Source organism: Lycium barbarum, chromosome 4 (genome assembly GCF_019175385.1).
Source record: "Lycium barbarum isolate Lr01 chromosome 4, ASM1917538v2, whole genome shotgun sequence".
NCBI classification, from domain to species: Eukaryota; Viridiplantae; Streptophyta; class Magnoliopsida; order Solanales; family Solanaceae; genus Lycium; species Lycium barbarum.
In genome coordinates, this window is record NC_083340.1 from 41,833,635 (window position 1) to 41,859,218 (window position 25,584).

Here is a 25,584-nt window from a genome sequence, read left to right on the forward strand (position 1 = left end):
TAAATACCTCTAGACTATAGCTGAACTTTTAATTATACACTTATTCTTTTCATAGAAGTAGAATTATTACACTCTTTAAGTGATGATGTGGCATAAAGAGTGTGTTTCACACTCTTTAAATGTAAACAATATTTTTATAATATAACAGTTACTAAATATATATATTTTTTCTGTTTTTCTTTTCTTTTTATATCAATTACTAAATATATATTTTCTATTTCTCTTATTTTTTTTATTTTTTTTTTTTACTTCTTCTTTTACTTTACCATTTCCACGAAGAACATGAATGCTGATGACCTTTTTCGGCATCTCTAGTACTAGTATGAGAATATGTTTTTATTTAAAGAATCATCAGAAGAAATAATACAAATTCTTCTTTTTAAAAAATAATAAAAAATTTATATTTTCAGATAACGGTCTTTTCCCTTCACCATGAATAAAGGTTTAGAATATTAACATTGTTTTCTAAAGTTACGAATCTTGTTTCATGTTATTATGTTAACAAAAAAAGGCTGTTGGCATAGTTTTGTTTCTCTTCCTTCATACTTTTTCCTAAAATCAAAATGATAAGTTATAGCAATTAAAATTCGAGTAAAATTGCAACTAACTCCCTTTTAATTATAAAAAGGGAAAAGGCATAAATACCCACTATAGCTAAATTTTCAATTATACACTTATTCTTTGTAGGAGTTTTATCACTCTGAACTATGTAGAAATAGAATTATTAACACTTAGGGTCGTTTGGCAGGATGGATAGCATGAGTCAGGATTATTAGTCCCATGGGATTGGAATTATCCCATGTTTGGTTGGTGGGATAACTGCTTTAGTATTCCACTCAATCCTATCTATAGAGGATAAAAGGTGGGATAAGTTATCCCATGTAGAGGGCGTGTCACGCCCCAAAACCCACCCTAGACGGGATCGGCATCCGACGTCATGAACAACATCGGAAGAACCTAAACAACACAATAATAATACTTGAACCCGCCAGGTTCAACATTCGCCTCGAAGAGTTTATAAATTAAATGTAACAAATCATGAATATATGAATTAAATCAGCGAAAGTCTTTATAATTTAAATAATTCACCGAAAACATGATAGTGTGCCCGAAAGAGTTAAACGACAACTCTTCTTCTACCCACATTCGAATGTATACTAAGGAGCTTCTAAGAATAAGGAGCAAATGTCTAACCCATCGGGACACAGCCCGGAAACTAAAATAAATAAATGGAATTAAATAAATAGAGTGTCCCACGAATGAATGTGTGGGCTCACCAAATCAGCAGCAACAACAAGTCCTTCCTAAACGCCTGGAGTATCAAGAACTTGCTTTTCTCCGTACCTAACATACCATAAAAAACAACAATGGTATGCTCAGTGAGTGCCTCGGGGACAATAAGTAATAAGAAAATAGAGTACATAATACATAAAGAAATTAGTCTTGCCAGTCAGGTGAGAGAGATGTAAGAACAGTTATTCAGTTTATGTATCTCAATAATAAGTATCAAAACCCATTTATAAAGCCTCTTGTCAAGTTACAACTTCAAATATGCCCTTTTAATCAATTATGATAGTTATCAACAATTCCATAAGAGAATAAGAATGTCACACATGCCAATACAGGCCCAAGAATCAAGCATATCGCGCATAACGCACCACACCGGAACATATAATTCTCGGTGGCTATCCTTCCTCCCGAATAGCTAGGCATAAATCACACCGGACTATGTAGTACGCGGTGGCTATCCTTCCTCCCGAATAGCTAGGCATAAATCACACCCCGGGTAGCGAACCCAACGGTGGACACTCTTCCTCCCGAATGGCTAGGCAATGACACACTAGGATCCATAGTGGCTACCCTTTCTCCCGAGTAGCTAGGCCAAACATAACAACAAAGTTCATAGCATAAAAGCCGATTCATAATTTGTCTCAAAGTAGTCACACCATCAAATAGCATTAAAGCTGATTATGCCATTACGAAAATTCATAATTTCATAGATAATCATGAAAATGTTTCCACTTCTTTAAACAAGATTCCTTTGTCTTAGTTTCTTTGTAAAGTCATCCATACCAACAATTAACCATCATCACTGATCATCTCTTATAGAAGAAAACGATTATGATTTCATATACGTATATAGAGGATAATACAATCAAGGTTTAATGTGGGCTTGTCCCCTCACGCACACCAACCACAAGTAAAGACATGAATTAGGGTTTTGCATGAAGAATTCACATTTTTATTCAATAAAGGACCTTTGAGAAGAAAACATATATCCATGATAAGGTTTTTAAATGGGAGACATACCTTAGTGTGTTAAAAAAAGTTTAACAATTCACTTTCCTAGTGAAGAACACCCAAACCCTAGCTTGAATTATGTTGCAAACCCTAGGTTTTAGTCACAAGAATCATGTTAAGAATCATGGGTTTATTGTTAGGATTGATAATCAATGATTAAGATGTTCTTACCTTAGTGTTGGGGCCCTAGAGAGATATTTTCGTCCTTAGGGTTTTTTGAGAGTGAAAAGAATGGAAGAAAAACTAAAATTTTGCAACTTATATAATTTCAGCCCGGCAGGCACAAAGGACAGAGCGTCGATCAGAACGACGAAGCATCGATCTGCTCCGTCGAATGGTCTTTGTGCTAGGTCAATTGGACGGTACAAACGACAGAGCGTCGAACTGATCGATGGAGAATCGATCTGCTCCGTCAAAGTCATGAAATTTTGCAGTGAGAACCTTTCTTTTTCTCACAATCGACGGTGCAAAGGACGGAGCGTCGAACAGAACGACGGTACAAAGGACGACTGTCAAACCTCTTTTTCGTGAAACTGTAGAGACTTTTCATTTTGACTATCTCCTCTTGGGTCTTTAGCCTAAAGTCATACACGTAACCCAACATATAAGGTTCCAAAGGACTCATACAATGCTTTCGCACTCTATACGGATTTACGGGATGTTACATTATCCCCCCCTTAAGATTCATTCGTCCTCAAATGAGAATAATAGATTAGAAAAGAATTCACTAAACCACAAGTTGCTTCGAACAAACAGAATGATTCATCCATGAGTAATTTAAAACACTAGCTCATACCTGATATTTGGAACAAGTGAGGGTATCTCTTCTTCATGTCCTCTTCCGCTTCCCAAGTAGCTTCCTCAGTATTATGGTTTCGCCACAACACTTTAACCGATGCCACATCCTTCGTCCTCAACCTTCTAACTTGACGATCTAGAATCTGAACCGATTTTTCTTCATAGGTTAACCCTCCATTAATTTCAATCTCTTCATGGTTCAACACATGGGAAGGATCAGGTTTGTACAACCTCAACATCGAAACGTGAAACACAGGATGCACCATGGCCATATCAGATGGTAACTTCAACTCATAAGCCACAGTCCCAATTTTCCTAACAATCTCATAAGGGCCAATAAAACGAGGACTAAGTTTCCCCTTTTTACCAAACCGCATTACTCCCTTCATCGGTGATACTTTAAAGAACACTTTGTCACCAACAGAAAACTCCAGCTCACGCCGCCTCATATCCATATAGGACTTCTGTCTACTCTGAGCTGTCTTGAGTCGTTGCACAATAAGATTAACCTTCTCAATTGCTTCATGAACTGAATCCGAACCCAAAAATTCCACTTCAGTTGGTTCAAACCAACCAATTGGAGATCGACAACGCCTCCCATAAAGAGCCTCATAAGGAGCCATTTAAATACGCACTTGATAGCTATTGTTGTAAGCGAAGTCCACCAGAGGTAGGTGTTCATCCCAACTTCCTCCAAAATCGATTGCACAAGCTCGTAGCATATCTTCCAAAGTCTGAATAGTTCTCTCTGCCTGCCTGTCAGTTTGAGGATGAAAGGCAGTGCTCAATTTCACTCTAGTTCCCAACCCTTCCTGAAAGGATGTCCAAAAATGAGCCGTAAATTGCGTACCTCTATCAGATATAATCGATGTCGGAACACCATGAAATCTAACTATCTCTTTTAGATATTACTTGGCGTACTCTGCTGCAGTATATGACGTCTTCACAGGGAGAAAATGTGCAGACTTTTGTGAGTCTATCCACGATAACCCAAATCGAGTCAAACTTGGCCTTTGTGCGGGGTAACCCCACAACGAAATCCATATTGATCTCCTCCCACTTCCACTGCGGAATCTCGATATTTTGAGCCAGGCCTCTAGGCCTTTGACGTTCAGCCTTCACCTGTTGACAGTTTAAACACTTAGCCACAAAGTAAGAAATATCAACCTTCATGCTCTTCCACCAATATTGTTGTTTCAAATCCTTATACATTTTGGTGGATCCCGGATGAACTGGATACTTGGAACTATGAGCTTCCATCATTAATTCTTGTCGAAGACCATCAACATCAGGAACACACAATCGCCCTTGCAACCGCAGAACACTATCACCAGTACCAACAGTAAATGAAGTGTACTCACCCCTTTCCACTCCATCTCTCAGCTTTGGCAAAAGTTCATCATCATATTGCTTGGATTTTATCCTTTCCACCATGTCAGACTATGATGGCGTGATTCCCACTAACTCTCCATCTTTAGTTTCATCAAGTGTGACCCCAAGACTAGCAAGTCTTCGAATTTCCTTCCCCATGGGCATGTCATGTGCACGCAAATAAGCCAACGTGCCCATAGATTTTCTACTCAGAGCATCAACAACTATATTAGCCTTACCAGGATGATAGAAGATATTCAAGTCATAATCTTTCAACAACTCCAACCACCTCCTCTGCCTGAGATTCAACTCTGGCTGCTTGAAGATATATTGCAGACTCTTGTGATCAGTAAAAACATCACAATGCTCACCATACAGATAATGACACAAGATTTTCAAAGCAAATACCATAGCAGCCAACTCCAAGTCATGAGTCGGATAATTCTTCTCATGCTTCTTCAACTGACGTGAAGCATAAGCAATCACCTTGCCGTTCTGCATCAATACACAACCCAAACCAATTCTAGAAGCATCACAATACACCACATATCCACTAGACCCAGAAGGTAAAGTCAAAATAGGAGCCGAAGTCAACCTTGTCTTAAGCTCTTGGAAACTCTTTTCACAAGCTTCGGACCACTGAATCTTAGCAGTCTTCTGTGTCAATTTAGTCAATGGCGAGGCTATGGACGAAAAACCTTCCACAAACTTTCTATAATAATTTGCCAAACCCAAGAAACTACGAATTTCCGGTGCATTAGTTAGTCTAGGCCAATCCTTAACCGCTGAAATTTTCTGAGGGTCTACATTAATGCCGTCACCAGTCACCACATGGCCCAAGAAAGCCACAGACTCAAGCCAGAATTCACACTTAGAGAATTTTGCATAAAGCTCGTTCTCCTCAAGTGTTGTCAAAGTTATCCTCAAATGATTTGCATGATCCTCACGACTTTTAGAATACACCAAAATATCATCAATAAACACAATAATGAAGCGGTCTAGATAAGGCTTAAACACACGATTCATCAAAACCATAAATGCAGCAGGTGCATTAGTCAACCCAAAAGACATGACTAGAAACTCAAAGTGCCCATAACGAGTACGGAAAGCAGTTTTCGGGATAGCCTTTTCCTTAATCTTCAATTGGTGATACCCAGACCTCAGGTCAATCTTTGAAAAGTACTTAGCACCCTGAAGTTGGTCAAATAGATCATCTATCCTAGGCAAAGGATATTTATTCTTAATGGTCACTTTATTAAGTTGACGGTAATCAACGCACATCCTAAGGGAACCATCTTTCTTCCTAACAAACAAAACCGGAGTGCCCCAAGGTGAGGGACTCGGTCGGATGAAACCTTTATCCAACAAGTCCTTCAACTGATCCTTTAACTCCCTTAGCTCCGCTGGAGCCATACGGTAAGGTGGAATAGAAATAGGTTGGGTGTCAGGAATAACATCAATCCCAAAATCAATAACCCTATCAGGAGGAATACTAGGGAGATCTTCGGGAAACACTTTGGGATAATCACTAACTATGGGGACAGATGCAAATTCAGGTACTACGGCCTTTGTATCATTAACATCAACCAAATGGTAAATGCACCCCTAAGTAATCATCCTATGAGCCTTAAGGTAGGAAATAAATCTACCCTTTGGCTTAGCAATTTCACCCTCCCACACAATAACAGGATCATCAGGAAAGGCGAAACGAACTAACTTATGGCGACAATCCACATTAGCATACCACGCAGACAACCAGTCCATCCCCATAATTACATCAAAATCCACTATCTCAAGTTCATACAAATAAGCCACGGTCTCACGTCCCTTAATCACAACAACACAAGTTCTATACACTCTAGAAGCAATAACAGGAACACCAGAAGGTGTATCAACAGCAAAAGGTTCCAACAAAGGTTCGGGTTTCATACCCATATCAAGAGCAAAATAAGGAGTCATATAGGATAAATTTGAACCCGGATCAATCAATGAGTAAGCATCATGAGAACAGATGGTAAGGATACCTGTAACCACAGCATCAGAAGCCTCAGCTGCCTCCCTACGAGTCAGCTCATAAAGTTGAGATGTCCCTCCACTAGAAGTATTAGCAACTTCCTTTCCCTTGCCGTTGTTATGAGCATTCTGATTATAATTGTTAGCATTACCAGCAGGTCGACTTTTAGTAGATGCACAAGCAGGCGAATCATTCTTTTGGTTATTCATAGCAGCCATGTCACGTAACCACTTTCTGCATTCCCTCTTGATGTGGCCTCTAATCCCACAATGATGGCAGATACGCTCTTCCCACACTGGCGGACGACTACTTCCCTACGAAAACTTACTACTATTATTATTTTTTTGGCCTTGCCTACCAGAAGGCGCACTAGCATGGGAATAAGCGCCAGAATGAGCAGGTGAAGAATACCCTTTCCTCTGCCCTCTCTTATAATTATTACCACTGAAACCACCCGCCAAACGGGCCTTCTTGTTCTGATCTCGATCCACCCTCTCCTCATTTTTCCAACTCTCTTGTTGCTCAGCAAACCCAACCAAAGATGAGAAAGTACAAGTAGGAGACATAGCAATAGTAGCACATGCAGACTTGATACGTGGTACCAAGCCTTTCACAAAGTGAGTCAACTTATGCTTTTCAGTCGGAATCATGTATAAAGCATACTTTGACAGACGGGTGAATTTCAAACTATACTCACAAACTGAGTTTTACCCTGCTCTAGCTTTTCAAACTTTGTAGCCATAGCAATTCTTTCCTCATCAGACAAGAACCTTTTCATGAAAGCCTCTTCAAATTAAGCCCATGTCGGAGCTAAAGCAGCGTCATCCCTCTCAGATTCCCACATCTCAAACCATATGTGAGCAACATCCTTCAACTGATAAGAAGCAAGCCTTACAGCTTCGGAATCCCGGGCATCCATTGCCTTCAATGCCTTGAAGGTCTCATCTAAAAAGTGTTAGGGGTCATCTATCTCTCGTGACCCAAAGAACTCTGGTGACTTCAAGTCGAGGAATTGCTTAAGTTTGCCTCCACCGTGAGATCCCACACTTCCACGCTGCTGCTGAGCAGCAACCAATGCAGTCAACATATGAATAGCTATTTGCATAGTACCAATCTCAGGTACACCCGCAACAGGAATAGCAGGAGCAGGCGGTGCTGGAGGTGGTGCTTGATTTCCAGCATCATTTCCATTACCAGCATTCGCGCCCCAAAGATTTCAGTTAACTTTCGCGGGACGTCCTCGTTTACCATTTTTGGATCGCGTTAGAGTCATTTCTGCAAGGCACGAATTAACGAACGAATTAGAACGATCCTAAAAAAGGACTTTAAGCTCTACAACACAATCTAGAATCAAGAAGAATAGGAAACACCTATAAATGTCCTGGAAGTTTCTCAGTCATGCAGGTGATCAGGCTGCACAAGGAAAACTCCACTAGACACAGCTCCACAGACACAAACGACAATCCTAGGACATATTTAAACCTAGGCTCTGATACTAAGCTTGTCACTCCCCAAAACTCACCCTAGACGTGACCGGCATCCGACGTCATGAACAACATCGGAAGAACCTAAACAACACAATAATAATACTTGAATATATGAATTAAATCATCGGAATTAAATGTAACAAATCATGAATATATGAATTAAATCATCGGAAGTCTTTATAATTTAAATAATTCACCCAAAACATGATAGTGTGCCTGAAAGAGTTAAACGACAACTCTTCTTCTACCCACATTCGAATGTATACTAAGGAGCTTCTAAGAATAAGGAGCAAATGTCTAACCCATCGGGACGCAGCCCGGAAACTAAAATAAATAAATGGAATTAAATAAATAGAGTGTCCCACGAATGAATGTGTGGGCTCACCAAATCAGCAGCAACAACAAGTCCTTCCTAAACGCTTGGAGTATCAAAAACCTGCTCTTCTCCGTTACCTAACATACCATAAAATACAACAATGGTATGCTCAGTGAGTGCCTCGGGGATAATAAGTAATAAGAAAATAGAGTACATAATACATAAAGAAATTAGTCTTGCCAGTCAGGTGAGAGCAATGTAAGAACAGTTATTCAGTTTATGTATCTCAATAATAAGTATCAAAACCCATTTATAAAGCCTCTTGTCAAGTTACAACTTCAAATATGCCTTTTTAATCAATTATGATAGTTATCAACAATTCCATAAGATAATAAGAATGTCACACATGCCAATACAGGCCCAAAAATCAAGCATATCGCGCATAACGCACCACACCGGAACATATAATTCTCGGTGGCTATCCTTCCTCCTGAATAGCTAGGCATAAATCACACCGGACTATGTAGTACGCGGTGGCTATCCTTCCTCCCGAATAGCTAGGCATAAATCACACCCCGGGTAGCGAACCTAGCGGTGGCCACTCTTCCTCCCGAATGGCTAGGCAATGACACACTAGGATCCATAGTGGCTACCCTTCCTCCCGAGTAGCTAGGACAAACATAACAACAAAGTTCATAGCATAGAAGCCGATTCATAATTTGTCTCAAAGTAGTCACACCATCAAATAGCATTAAAGCTGATTATGCCATTACGAAAATTCATAATTTCATAGATAATCATGAAAATGTTTCCACTTCTTTAAACAAGATTCCTTTGTCTTAGTTTCTTTGTAAAGTCATCCATACCAACAATTAACCATCATCACTGATCATCTCTTATAGAAGAAAACGATTATGATTCCATATACGTATATATAGGATAATACAATCAAGGTTTAATGTGGGCTTGTCCCCTCACACACACCAACCACAAGCAAAGACATGAATTAGGGTTTTGCATGAAGAGTTCACATTTTTATTCAATAAAGGACCTTTGGGAAGAAAACATATATCCATGATAAGGTTTTTAAAAGGGAGACATACCTTAGTGTGTTAAACAAAGTTTAACAATTCACTTTCCTCGTGAAGAACACCCAAACCCTAGCTTGAATCACTTTAGGAAGAATTATGTTGCAAACCCTAGGTTTTAGTCACAAGAATCATGGGTTTATTGTTAGGATTGATAATCAATGATTAAGATGTTCTTACCTTAGTGTTGGAGCCCTAGAGAGATATTTTCGTCCTTAGGGTTTTTGAGAGTGAAAAGAATGGAAGAAAAACTAAAATTTTGCAACTTATATAATTTCAGCCCGGCAGGCACAAAGGACGGAGCGTCGATTTTCTCTGTCGAATGGTCTTTGTGCTAGGTCAATTCGTCGGTACAAACGACGGAGCGTCGATCTGCTCCGTCAATGTCATGAAATTTCCAGTGAGAAACTTTCTTTTCCTCACAATCGACGGTGCAAAGGATAGAGCGTCGAACAGAACGACGGTACAAAGGACGACCGTCAAACCTCCTTTTCGTGAAACTGTAGAGACTTTTCATTTTGACCATCTCCTCTTGGGTCTTTAGCCTAAAGTCATGCACGTAACCCAACATATAAGGTTCCAAAGGACTCATACAATGCTTTCGCACTCTATACGGATTTATGGGATGTTACAGGGCTGGATAAATTATCCCATCTTATCCCCATCTACATGGAATAACTTAACTCTCTACCAAACGATTAAGCGATGAGGAAGCATAGAGAGCGTGTTTCACTCTCTCAAATATTAAAAGTAAGAAAATATGCAGAAAAAAATATTTTATAATATATCAGTTACTAATTTTTTTTTTGCTTTTCTTTTTTCCTTATTTCTTCCATTGCTTTGCCTTTTGACGAAGAACATGAATGTTGACGACCTTTTTCGACAAATTTTCCTTTTTATTTATTTTTTCCTTCTAATCTTCTTCCTCTCTTTGAGCCAAGGGTCTATTGAAAACAGTCGTTCTACCTTCACAAAATAGGGTACGGACTGCATACACACTACTCTTTCCAGATCTCACTTGTGGGATTACATTGGGGTATGTTATTGTTGTTATAATCTTCTTCCTCTACTTTTGTTTTATCAACCACGTCACGACTCGACACCTTCACCTTCATTTTTTTAATCTTTCCCCACCCATTTAATCTTTACCTCGACATACAATACATCACTACCTTCACCTTTCTCTAAGTAAAAAATGCATGTGTCAGATCGGGATAGGTGTGTGTTTTACCACTTATTTCATATTTGAGTGTAACATTTCAGGATGAACTAATTTTACTTCTCGATTGTTTAGGGGATATAGTACTCTACGAAGAATATGTATGTAGTTGTAAATTCAGCTACAAATATTTCAATTTTTTTCCTTTTAAAAAATATAATCTAGTTTGCAAAAATCACTAAAATGCTATTTTTGTGTAAATTGGACTCCGAGAGACCTTCCTGTACTAGTCTTGCAACAAAATAAAATGAAAAATTGACACACCTTTGATAGAACTTCAAATTGTAATTGCTATATTGGAATTGCATAAGGAGCTTTACTATGACTCATATTTTACAATATATTTTCTTTATACACCAAACAAAAAGATAGGAACAATCTACTAAGCATTTCAAAATATTTTGAAATTAGTTTTCAAGGAAAAAAGCAAAGATTAAAAAAATAAAAGGAAAAATGAAAGATGAAAAATATAATGTTTAAGTCAGGAACATTAGTTTTACCCCTGACAACAACTTTTGTTATATTAAGGAGGGAATATAAATGTATTGTTTTACCATAAAATTACAAATATTTTTACGAGAAGACATCACTGATATCGATACCTACCTTTGGTGCTAAGAAAAGAGAACCAAATTCTACTACACTTTTAGTTTAAGAATCATAGGGAAAAAATAAATTATTCTTTTTTTTTCAAAGTAGGAATTTTATGTTGTCAAACAATGGTCTTTTCCCTTGAAAGGTTTAGAATGTTAACAATTAACATTGCTCATACTTTCTGAAATTAGGAAGGAAAAGATATGGATTGCACCCTAAACTTGTCGTGAAAAGTCGAGTTCGTACTCCAACTAATCGGGTGAACTAATATCACCCAAAAAGTTGATATGGCAAAAAAAAAATTATAATATAAAAAGTAGGGAGAAGAGTAAATTACCAAAAAAAATTAATCTTTTTAAATTAAAGAAACTTATTTTTGCGCAGCCCACGACCCCTTCTTCTTCTTCTTCTTCTTCTTCTTCTTCTTCTTCTTCTTCTTCTTCTTCTTCATGCCCCCCTCCCACTTCTCTTCTCCTCCATTTTTCTTATCACTGTGAGTTGCAACCCCCCCCCCCCCAAAAAAAAACACACACACACACACACACATTTATTCTTTATTTCACCCCCTTTCTTCTTTATCTTCACCCACCTCCTCTTATTTCTTTTTCTTCATTTTTCTCATCACATTAATTAATTTCTTTACTATAATTTTCAAAAATACTAACAAAATAAATGGGATAGATTCGAGAATGAAGCGAGTGACAAATGGGATAGAGAACGAGAGAGATGGATAGGGAGAAATTTTGTTCTTGATTTTTTCCATTCGTAGATAGGCACAAAACAGGGGAAGGATCTAGCTGGAGTACACTTTCTCCACCTCTTCCGCCTCAACCACTAGCCCACCGTAAATAAACCACCAAATAACCCGTGTTTTCTATCGGAGCACAAGCAAAGCATAATCGTCCGTCACCCAGCTGACTGTATTAAATGTTTTTCCACCAATAGCCCTATAAAAAATTACCACCCTTCACCAGAAATCAGCCATAAAATCACCCTGCTCCGGTGCAAAACTCAACCAAAACAACGATGGGATTTCTGCTAGTCTTCTCCAGTAGTAACACCTTTAATCAGACAAAAACAGGGAAAGTTTCAAAATCACTGATACTTTCAACCGAGGTTTAACGGTCTTTGTTCGGGTCGCTTTCAATGCATTTGTTCATTTTTTAGTTGAGGTCCGGCGAGGCTTTCCAATCGAGGTTCCTGCGCCGCTTCATTTTCTAGCAGAATCATAGTTGCCGAATTTATTTGGTGTTATGGTGGTGGTTGATTGGTGGTTAGAGAAAAAAAAAGAGAAAAAACCTATAAATGAAGAAAAAAGAGAGAAATAGTGAATAAATAAATAAATTATAAGTTTATTGTATTTCAGTTATTGGCATGATGTGAAGCTGACATGTCGTGCGGGTTTGGAACACTTCCACACTTGAGCCTGTGAAGCAGACCATTATTTTAGAGCACCTACAGTATTTTAGCAACAACGCAACACACACATTTCTACAGCATGTCTTCCAGCACATCCACTGCATTCTTTCTCACAACCCAGTGATTCCATCGCCACACTTTCACTACATATGCACAATATTCATCATATTCTTTCCTCTTTTGGCATCATCAGAAAATCAACCACAGTGCACTCTGTAAGAGGTACAAGTAGAGAATATTACAAGCAGAATCAACAAGGGCAAGAAAGCAGTAGTGCATAAAAAATGTAAAAGCCGAAGAATAGGAAGTAATTCAAACAGTACAAACATATGTCAAAGTAAACTAATAATGTGCCAGTCAGACAAGATGAAGTATCTGTTCCTCTAAAAAGATTCAATTCTTGCTTTGTAAGACTTCTTGTGGTGACCTGCTTGCCCGCAATGAGTGCATAGTCAATTCTCAGTGGTGGAGACATACTTGCTGTGAGTAAGATGTTTTCTTGTAACCAATACCTTCCCTACCGCTTCCTTTACTCTTGTACATCGAGGTAATTACGTCTGAGGATGAGGTCCACTTGAGAGTTTTTTCAAGATCAAGCTTAATTCTGTTCAAGTCTTCCTTCAATTGCTTGCTCCTCTGGACTTCAGTAGTGAAACTTAGTTTTGCCTTTTTTTTTTATCTCATCTTCAAGTCCAAGTAAATTTTACTAGCTTCACCCTTCCCTTTAAGAGAAGCTCCTGTATCCCCTTTTATTTGACCTTCCAGGATAATATTCAGCCGATTGATCTCATCAAACTGCTATCTCATCTCTCCAATCAACACCAACAAATTGTATCTTTCAAGTTCGGAATTAATGATTTCAAGAGTTAGTGCATCCTTTTCAGCAATAAGGGCATGATAGGAATCAATTAACAAACCTGACATTGACATGAGTTTATTTAGAGTGTAGGCTTTCAGGTTTTTCTTTACCTCCAAGAAATTTACCTCTTCCACTACATCACTCTCGTCATAATCGTCTGAATCTAACTTTGACATGAGGGAAACGATACACTTATACTTGGAGGCTTCATTTTCAATGACCACTATGGATGTATCCCCTCTGTCATCCTCATCTTTAGACTTACTGGAGGAGTCCCTTAATGCAGCAAGTGCCGGCTTTACTATTTCATCAGCAGCTTCCTTTCTTCTGGACCTTTTGTCAGGAAGTTGGTTTCTCCTTGCAGTTCTGTCATAACTATCCTGTATATTTAGAGAACACTCTTTAGCGAAGTGACCAGGTCTACCACACCTATGTCAGAGATAGTCATTTCCTCTGGAGTTTCTGCCGGAGCTTCCTGCCTTGGGGATTCTACCACTTCTTCAGATCAGTTTAATAAATCTTCGTGTGAGATATGCCAGCTCAGATTCATCATCAGTTGAGTCTTCTCTACCAGCTTTGAGAGCAAGACTCTTTTTCTTTTTACTTTATTCTTTTCATCCTTATTCAAGGCCATCTTCATCTTATAGGTTTTAAGGTTTCCAATGAGTTCATCGACCGTCATCTTAGTGAGGTCTTGGGCTTCAGAAATAGCATTTACCTTGCTGTCCTATAAATCTGGCAAAACACCAAGCAGCTTCCTTGCCAGTTTAGTAGTTGTTATGTCCTCTGCTAGAGAATGAAAGTCATTGATGATAGAGGTGAATCTAGTGTGCATATCATGAATAGATTCTCCCTCCTTCATTTTGAACATTTCATACTCTGTAGTGAGCATGTCAATTCACCTGTGTTGTTCCTTCATGGGCAGTTTAAAGGGCTTCCCAGATCTCTTTAGCAGATGAGCACGCTGAGACTTGATTGTATTCATCAGGTCTTCTTTTTGTCATCTTCTACAATAAACCATTGTAAGCTTTATGAATACCATCTTTATCATTATCTATTATTTAATGGAAATGAGTAGCTAATCCCATTAGCTAAGGTTGTGGGACCAAATGTGTTAGTTATGTGATTGGATTTTGCATTCAAACTCCATTTGTATGTTAAAGATGTTTTTCTATTTACTATCCAAGCTTTAATGTCATTTAATGGTGTACAACATTATTTGTGCCTAGTTACTTTTCCTTTGCTTTAGAAAGAAAGTAAAAGTTAGGAAAAGAGTAGATAGTAAGAATTTTGGGCTTTAAACCCCATCTAATAGCTTGACCTAGAGATAGGAAAGTTAACTTGAAATAAAATGGGTGTTCACATTTTCGACATTCTAGGGCTTGAGAAAGCTTAGTAATGATATTTATCGATTTGGTCAAAAGACTTTTGATAAATCTACGTAGCCCATATTTAATCACATCTAGACATGTGAAGGAGTTGGATTGATACCCATTCGCATTACTTTTCTTTAGAACCACAACCTTAGTCCTTTTACCAATAGATTATCTTTTTTAACAACAATTAGCGATAAAATTAGTTAACAATCCTCAAACCAATCATTATTATATCCTTTCCCTAGAATTATAGACTAATAGTCAAGCATTACACTTAATAAGTATATTTCTTTATTTTATACTCTATGGGATTCGACCCCAACCTTCTTGGGTTCTATTTTTGACAATGACCGCTTACTCCTATTTTAAAATGTGTAATTTGGGTGTATCAAATTTTTGGTGCCATTGCCGGGGAATACAGTCCAGAAATTTACCAATTAGTGTAAAACTATACTTTTAGTCTTTATTTATCTTCTTAAATTCTTGTTGTTGATTGTGTTGATTTAGGTGAAATGACAGATACCGATTCCGATGATGGCATGGTAGAGGAGACTGGGTATGCAGCTGCTATCCGCCCACTTCGGGTCCAAGGGAACGCAAGTTTTCATATAAATAACACCATGCTGTACCTACTCAATACTAAGGGCGTATTCAGAGGTCTAGAAAATAATGATCCGAATAGGCACTTACGAATTTTCTAGGGTGTGTATCACCAACTTGCATCCAAACGTCTCAGACGAGACGATCAAGTTAAGGCTTTTCCCGCTCTCTCTCGCGAGGGAGGTCACCGCATGGTTGGATGATCTTCCGGCCGGGTCTATCACGACTTGGGCAGAATTGACTCTTTCTCAATAAGTTTTTCTTTCCATCCCGGATGTTGCAACTCGATGACGAAATCAACAAATTTTATCAACTTCAGGTTGAGGCTTTACATGAGGCTTGGACTAGATTTAAAAAGAAAGTCAAGAGTTTTCCAAAGCATGGGTTGCCCGATAGCGTTCTTCTCCAAACATTTTGTGGGTCACTTGATTCGGTCAACAAGTCAGTGGCCAATAATATTGCCGGTGGATCCATGATGGACAATTCTTATGATGTTATGAGTGCTCTCTTGGACAAATTAACCGAGACTAACAAAGCTTGGCATACTAGAGAGGCGGAAGTAGTTGGAGGAGGTCCTTCCAAAGTAGTATTATCTCGGGAGACAATCAAGAAGGAGGAAGAGAGAGATGAAATAATGGAAAAGTTGGTCACTCAAATGGAGCTTCTCACGAAGCATATATTGGGTGGAAGCACGAAGCAGGTCAATGCGGTAGGGTCTTGCTGTCACACCCCACCCTTGGTAAGGCGTGATTGGCACCCGGCACCTTACGGAAACCGAGCGAACCAACTTATAGCTTGTATTCTCTATGTATCGAATGACAAAATAAGGCTAAGGTTAGATATGAACGTAATATCATGTATAAATATATGTCCAATGGACCCACGACGCCCATATAACGACCGACAGAACATAACGAAGCTATACACAGGAACTGTCTGCAAAGCCTCTATGAACAGGACTGAAGTATACAAGTCAGGACAGGGCCCCCAACATGCTCTGAACAAAAATCATATAAACATATATACATCCAGACTCGGCAGCGCTCCAGGAAGAAGTGGAGCTCACCAATCATATCTGGTACCTGAAGGCAGCCTACGATGAAAGATCCTCGTCTTGTCTATCTACACCTGTGGGTATGAACGCAGCGTCCACAAGAAGGGACGTCAAGGCAAATGATATACTGAGTACGTAAGGCATGAATAACAACATAATAGGAAATATAGAACATAACATGAAATAAAAATAACCTGTATATCTGATTGCCTCATAAGGCGGATACCATGCATGCTTAGTATTCTTTTAAAAAAAACATTCCTCATATATATATATACATATAATAGTGCTGCGGAACGTGAAGCCCGATCCATAAAAAAATAATAGTGCTGCGGAACGTGCAGCCTGATCCATAAATATTTTATATTGCTGCGGAACGTGCAGCCCGATCCATATATCATATCATCATCTTGCATATATATAGCCGCAGAACGAACGGCCCGATCCATTTATCCATATATCCCGTGTTCGGGACGATATCCAGCTGATCAGGTGGCTATGCGTATCTAACGCCTCATATATATATATATATATATATATATATATATATATATATACACACACATATATACATATATAACATACGTAGCATGCATGGGAGCCCAAGTAAAATTTATCACTATATCGAAGTGACATAAGGTCGGTAGCCTCCGACTTATATTATGGAACAATTATCATCGCTCTATCTCACCTTGAAGGAACAATGATTATAAGGTGAGATCAACAACAAAGAGTGGGATCAAGAAAATCATGAAATAAGCTCAGTAACCTCATCTTAGCATTAAAATCATAAGCTTTGGAATTTCTAGAATTAAAATCATCATTATTATCATGTTCATCATAGAAAACATATCATCTTTTGTATCATAAAAAGCTTTTAAGAATCATGAACTTCTAACTTTTGGAAATAAGAAGGTTATGGAAACATATATGGAATCATAGCATAGGAATCATGCCTTTTGAAAGAAAGGGACTAGCCTTACGTACCTTTCCGGGCGCCTTACTCGAATTATTGTACGCTTCTCTTTCCAAGCTCATCGATCTATATTTAAGAGGATTCAACTATCGTTTGACTCATTGTTGTATATTTGTGCTAAGTTTTCAAGTCAAACTATTTTATATCCTGCCGAAAATCGAGCAGCATCTCCCCTATTTATGTGCGTGGCCCGAAATCTCAATTCAGCAACCAACAAAAACAAAAATAATACCAACATCAATAACATCATTTCCAACACCAATATGTACCATAAAACAGCCCACACGCTATTTTCCAACTTCCATAACTAACCAACTTACTACACAATTATTTAACGACTTTGTCTCCTAGAATAAGCCTTAAATAATACCAAAAAAGAAAGATTCATACCTTACTCTTGTTGAAGTAGCAATATCCCCGATATCCGCTTTGAATCCACGTCAAAATCCACCGCAAAACAAGACTACAATCACAACTGCGCGCTATCTGGACCTAAACTAATATTCCGTCACTTGAAAATTGCTCATATTTTTGATATTCTCACACCCTCAACTATTTTTCTAGAATTTTATACGCAAATATGATGAAAAAAAGGGGTTATTACCCTTTATATAAGGGTCAAATTCGGGTCGGGATCACTGTAGCAAGTCGGTTACTGTAGCCCTACTGTAGTATGCATTTTTTCTCTGTCAGCTGAACTTGCAACGTCCATAATTCTCCACTCTGATGTCCTATCGACAAATGGTTTGTTGTGTTGGAAACTAGACTCGACGAACTTCATTTTAGGCTTGTGAAAAACCTTAAAACACTTCATATGCTAAGATATATCCTTCCCTCAAGTTGGACCAAAATCTTCTCACGAAACTTTACCCGTCCTTTCTCCAAAGTCATACTACTCCATTTCTTCCACTCATTTACTTATAAAACCTTCCGGTATACCTTATATACATCCTTCACTCATTAAATATACTTAATAATGCTTGCTCCTTATATTCCAAAGTTGTTTTACTTAACCCTAACTCAACGTACTTATGCTTCAAATTTGATAAGTGCTCTTCGAAGATACGAGGTGTAACATCCTTCCCTCCTTAAAAACATTTGTCCTCGAATGTTATAGTTTACAACCCACAACATCTCCGTTGGTTCGTTGCCTTCCTCTTCGAATCCGATTGCCGTATCTTTATACTATACATTGGTCAGTTTCTTTCCACGCTCTTAACTCTTTCATTGGACTCATCTATGCACTCCATCACCTCTTTGTTATTATGTACAGAATTAGATATCAACTCGTATCCCGCGCTCGCTCTATTTCCTTTATCGTAGTCTTGATTTATCATCCTATAATCGCTGGCCGTCTTGCAAGTACTCGAATAATCATGCCATTTTTTTGTCCTCGTCTCCCTACTAATGGGTTGCTCCCGGCTGCGACGCCCTTTGTGTTCGTCACCCTTTCCATCGTTCTCTGTGAAATTATTTTAAATACCTTTCTCCCTCTCTTTATTACTCTTTGGAATATGCCAGGCCTGGAAATCATAGCTCACGTCCGCATGAAGTATTTCTTAATCCATCTTAATTCTTTTTTTTCATACCTGCTTGTGGTTTGCTTATCTTTAATTCATTTCTGCTCCCTCTTAATACATTCTTGATATGCCATTACGTCCCGAGTCTTGGCCCCTTTAAGCTAACATCCTTCTTTCTTTGGACTTTTGACAATGCTACACCTCCTTTCAAAATTAGATCTGCTCTTCCCCCCTTTTTAAGGGTGTTCTTACACACTAATAACTCCCGAGTACCGGTAGTCATTGGCCAGCCCTAACGATCTTCCAACTCGGTTGGTCTCTCATAATACCACCGATCTAGTCCGCCTTGTCCTTCGCGACCTCTTGAGGTTTCTAACCATTCCGCATAGTCCAATTTACCTTAGGCTACTCTAGCTTCTCATTTGTCCCTTATCTCTGAATTTGTAAGACTTTTAGTACACTTCCAAGGGGGGTCACCCATCCTAGTATTACTCTCACCCCAGCACGCTTAACCTTGGAGTTCTAATGGGATCCAGTGCGTTAGTGTTGGTATGATCGCATCCACCCTACTGCGTGACCTTTATCACATAACCTTGAACAAGCTGAAATTCTAACGGATTCCGATAAATTCTCGTAGTGCATCTCCCTTCATATTAAAAGGATTCCTTACTCTTCCGACGAAGCAAATGCTATTTTAACCTTTGGAACTCCCGATGACAAGCCATCAATCAACACATACAACTGCTTTCCATTCCTAAATTTTAAGATTCCTTGTAGCGGTAAAACTTCTTAGCCGCAGGTATCTATAAGTACTTTGTTTACTGGTCCCTTCAAAACTTCCATTTGTCAACTATCAATGGTATCCTGCAATAGTTGTATGCACATAAGAAGTTCCAATAAACGACTCATATACCTGTAGCTGGCCTATCCACCTCTCAGTCCGGAGGGCTGTAGAGTGAAGTATCCTCCTCATCGTGCTTGCAGTATACTGTTAGCCATCTCATCATGGCGATTTTTTGTTTGGTTCTATGTCATATACTCTCGCAATTTATATAACTTGCGGCTTGAAATTTCACGAGGGTTCATTGTCACCAACTCGTTTCGACCAACGCAATATACTTGAATCCTTTTCTTGCGATCTTATCTCCGTCTACTTTCATGAGTTCTCCTTGCATTTCCTTAGCTTATCTTGCTTCATAACTCCCTATTACTTTTCAATTGCCCCATTGTCAGGTGTCATAATTCCTCCAATACCTTAGTCAGTCCTTGTACTCGTACTCAAGCTTACTTGTTTCCCCCCTTAAAGGTTTTACCTTATAGTGTAGTATTTTATTGTCATTCTCGATCAAAATTTATAGGGATACTCGAACTAGTGATGTGCCCAACTATCTGTCCAGCCGAAATAGTACTTTTGATTCCAATAACTAATGCCCGATGTCCACTTGTGGCGTTATCTTTATTTTATCATCCCATATCAACGTGTCCTATACTTTCCCTTTAATCAATCTATAACAATCATAGACGTATAATCTTTGTTATATCTTAAATCCTTGGTCCTCGTCCTTAAATTTTAGGAAAGTTTTGACAGAGTTTCCCCTATACTTCTTACTATTCAAACCCTGCACGCAGCCCAGAAAATACATGCAGTGCCTCTCAGGATCAAATATATACATGTGTAACACACCTTAGCCTCATAGGGCTCTCAATATCAAATAGAAATGCAAAGATGACAAAACTTACCCCATGCGTCACAACTCGGAATATACTTGAATTTTTATCAATCGTCCTTGTATGTTTCCCTGGTCACTTTCCCTTTCATTCATTGGCTATACATTTCAATAATATTTGCAACATTCTTACCATATCTGACTTATAATCCTTTTTACCATTACTTACCTCTGTACTATTTCCTGCAACTTCTGTTGTCAGCAATCTTACAACTGAACTTATCATTAAATTATACACGTAACTAATTCCCCCTGCTTTACTGTACAATCAGCTTATCTTGACTCTGACCAATTTATTCTCATAGAAGATGCACATCTTGATGACATAATTTCAACAAAGTGACTTACCTTTGTAATCCTAATATCATCATCCTCTTCCTTTATCAATACCATTCTTCCGCTGAAATCAAGGGTTAGTGCAAGAAATTTCATTTCCTGTGACTTGGCTCTCCCGCACGATCTAAGATGAGAAAATAAGGTCAATCATTCCTAAATGCCTTGCAGCCTCCTATTTATAAATATGGCCGGCTTCACACCCATAAGCAGGACTCTGCTAGACACGGCTTGCAGAAAACCCTAGGACAGAACTGCTCTGATACCAATTTGTCACAACCCACCCTTGGTAAGGCGTGATTGGCACCCGGCACCTTACGGAAACCGAGCGAACCAACTTATAACCTGTATTCTCTATGTCTCCAATGACAAAATAAGGCTAAGGCTAGATATGAACGTAATATCATGTATAAATATATGTCTAATGGACCCACGACGCCAATATAACGACCGACAGAACATAACGAAGCTATACACAAGAACTGTCTGCAAAGCCTCTATGAACATGACTGAAGTATACCAGTCGGGACAGGGCCCCCGACATGCCCTGAACAAAACTCATACAAACATATATACATCCAGACTCGGCAGCGCTCCAAGAAGAAGTGGAGCTCACTAATCATACCTGGTACCTGAAGGCAGCCTACGATGAAAGATCCTCATCTTGTCTATCTACACCTGTGGGCAGGAACGCAGCGTCCACAAGAAGGGACGTCAGTACGAATGATGTACTGAATACGTAAGGCATGAATAACAACATAATAGGAAATATAGAACATAACATGAAATAAAAATAACCTGTATATCTGATTGCCTCATAAGGCGGATACCATGCATGCTTAGTTTTCTTTCAAAAAAACATTCCTCATATATATATACATATAATAGTGCTGCGGAACGTGCAGCCTGATCCATAAATAAATAATAGTGTTGCGGAACGTGCAACCCAATCTATAAATATTTTATATTGCTGCGGAACGTGCAACCCGATCCATATATCATATCATCATCTTGCATATATATTGCCGCGGAACGAATGACCCGATCCATTTATCCATATATCCCGTGTTCGGGACGATATCCAGCTGATCAGGTGGCTATGCGTATATAACGCCTCACCTTTCCCCTTACCCCATATGTACATATATATATATATATATATATATATATATATATATATCATATACATATATAACATAAGTAGCATGCATGAGAGCCCCAAGTAAAAGTTATCACTTTATCGGAGTGACGTAAGGTCGGTAGCCTCCGACTTATTTTATGGAACAATTATCATTGCTCTATCTCACCTTGAAAGAACAACGATTATAAGGTGAGATCAAGAAAATCATGAAATAAGCTCAGTAATCTCATCTTAGCATTAAAATCATAAGCTTTGGAATTTCTGGAATTAAAATCATCATCATTATCATGTTCATCATAGAAAACATATGATCTTTTGTATCATAAAAAGCTTTTAAGAATCATGAACTTCTAACTTTTGGAAATAAGAAGGTTATGGAAACATATATGGAATCATAGCATAGGAATCATGCCTTTTGAAAGAAAGGGACTAGCCTTACGTACCTTTCCGGACGCCTTACTCTAATTACTGCACGTTTCTCTTTCCAAGCTCGTCGATCTATATTTAAGAGGATTCAATTATCGTTAGACTCATTGTTGTATACTTGTGCTAAGTTTTCAAGTCAAACTATTATATATCCTGCCGAAAATTGGGCAGCATCTCCCCTGTTTATGTGCCTGGCCCGAAATCTCAATTCAGCAACCAACAACAACAACAACAATACAAACATCAATAACATCATTTCCAACACCAATATGTACCATAAAACAGTCCACACGCTGTTTTCCAACTTCTATAACTAACCAACTTACTACACAATTATTTAACGACTTTGTCTCCTAGAATAAGCCTTAAATAATACCAAAAGAGAAAGCTTCATACCTTACTCTTGTTGAAGTAGAAATATCCCTGATATCCGCTTTGAATCCACGTCAAAATCCACCGCAAAACAAGACTACAATCACAACTGCGCGCTATCCGGACCTAAACTAATATTCCGTCACTTGAAAACTGCTCATATTTTTGATATTCTCACACCCTCAACTATTTTTCTGGAATTTTCTAGGCAAATCTGATGAAAAAAAGGGGTTATTTTCCTTTATATAAGGGTCAAATTCGGGTCGGGGTCACTGTAGCAGTACCATAGCAAGTCGGTACTGTAGCAGTACTGTAGTACGCGTTTTTGCTCTGTCAGCCGAACTTGTAACGTCCGTAATTCTCCACTCCGGTGTCCTATTGATGAGCGGTTTTTTGCGTTGAAAGCTAGACTCGACGATCTTCACTTTAGGATTTTGAAACACCTTAAAACACTTTATATGTTAAGAGATATGCTTCCCTCAAGTTGTACCAAAATCTTCTCACGAAACTTTACCCGTCCTTTCTCCAAAGACGTACTACTCCATTTCTCCACTCATTTCCTTATAAAACCTTCCGGTATACCTTATATACATCCTTCAGTTATTAAATATACTTAATATGCTTGCTCCTTATATCCCAAAGTGGTTTTACTTAACCCTAACTCAACGTACTTATGTTTCAAATTTGATAAGTGCTATTCGAAGATACGGAGTGTAACACTTGTGAAGGGTGCCCTCAAGATGAACAATGCTTCCAAATTTATGATAAAGAGGCCAATTTTGTAAACAATAAAGTGAGGGGTTTCCGGCCTAACTACCAAGGTTCCAATCAAGGACCTTGGAGGCAAGGTCAAGGGAATCAAGGTTGGAACAAAGAACAAGGGAATTCACAATGGCGGGACAACAATCAAGGTGGTTACAACAACAATTACAACAATCACCGGAGCTCAAATCCTTATGTCCCACTGAAGGGGAACCAAATTATTTCAAGCCAATCATCCACTAGTGACCTCGCTAGTTCTAAAATAGAGGATATGCTGTCAATAGTTTTGAAGAAATTGGAATCAACCGATTCCTTTTTCAAAAGAAACAAGGGATGAAATGAAAATCTTGGGGCAAGTTGTAGGTTCTCACTCAACTTCCATTAAGCAATTAGATTTGCAACTTGGTCAAATCTCGGCTACTCTCAACCAAAGACAAAAAGGCACACTCCCTAGTGATACAGTTGCAAACTCAAAGAATGATGGTGTTCATAAATGCCATGCAATCACTAGGGGGAGTGGAAAGAAAATTAGGGGAGAGACATCAGTGAATGATAATGTTGTTGTTGATGATGAGAAACTTGTTGAAGAGCTCGTAGTTGTTGAGGAAGAAGAGACTCCAAATAAGCAGCGGGCTAGTGTTAAAAAGGCCATTATTATTGAAGAAGTGCCAGAAATGATGAAGCTTCAAAAGGAAAGGAAGCGGTAAAGGAGGTGCCAAGGGCTTTACCGCCCGTTCCAAAGCCTCCTCCTTCATTTTCTCAACGATTGGCTAAGAAATCGGATGATGGTAAGTTTCTCAAGTTTATTGAGAAATTAAAAGAACTTTCAATTAACATCCCTTTGGTGGAAGCACTTGAACAAAGGTATGCAAAATTCATGAAAGACCTTGTGACTAAGAGGAGACATTCTAGTTTTGAATCAGTAGGGGTTACACATCATTGTAGATCTATTGTGACAAAAGCTTTGGTTCAAAAGAAGGAAGATCCGGGAGCTTTCACCATTCCTTGCACTATTGAGATGTACAAATTTGCAAAGGCCTTATGTGATCTTGGAGCAAACAATAACTTGATGTCGCTTGCTATCTTTAACAAGTTGGGTTTGGGCACTCCCCGAGCCATAACAATGAGGTTGCTAATAGCAGATAGAATCGTGTAGAAGCCGGTGGGTATTCTTTATGATGTGCTTGTGAGAGTTGATCGGTTTATTTTTCCTGCCGACATTGTGATTCTGGATTATGAAGTTGATTTTGAGGTGCCCATAATATTGGGACAACCTTTCTTGGCTATGGGGCGTGCTCTTGTAGATATGGAGAAGGGTGACCTAAAATTTAGAATGAATGATGAAGAGATCACCTTCCATATTTGCAAGACGATAAAGCAACCGGCGGACATGAGTGTAGTGTCGGTGATTGATACAATTGATGAAGCTATGGAGTCAACTGTTGAGCATGAACATGTAGGTGAGATATTGGCCGCAGTGTTGATGAACTATGATAGGGAAAATGATGAAGAATTCGAGGAAAAGGTTAATGCATTGGTTGGGTTGGGGTCATACCACTACAATCCGAAAAAGCTTGATTTTGATCTAGAAAATTGTGAAACTCCTCCGGCAAAGCCCACTATCATTGAGCCTCCCACCTTGAAACTCAAACATCTTCCCTCACATTTGAGGTATGAATTCCTTAGACAAAGCAGCACTTTGCCCGCGTTCATTTCGGCCTAATTGATGGAAGAACAAATAGAAAGGTTGTTGGCGATCTTGAAAAAGTACAAAAAGGCAATTGGGTGGTGTATGACGGATATCCAAGGGATTCCTCCCGAAGTTTGCACC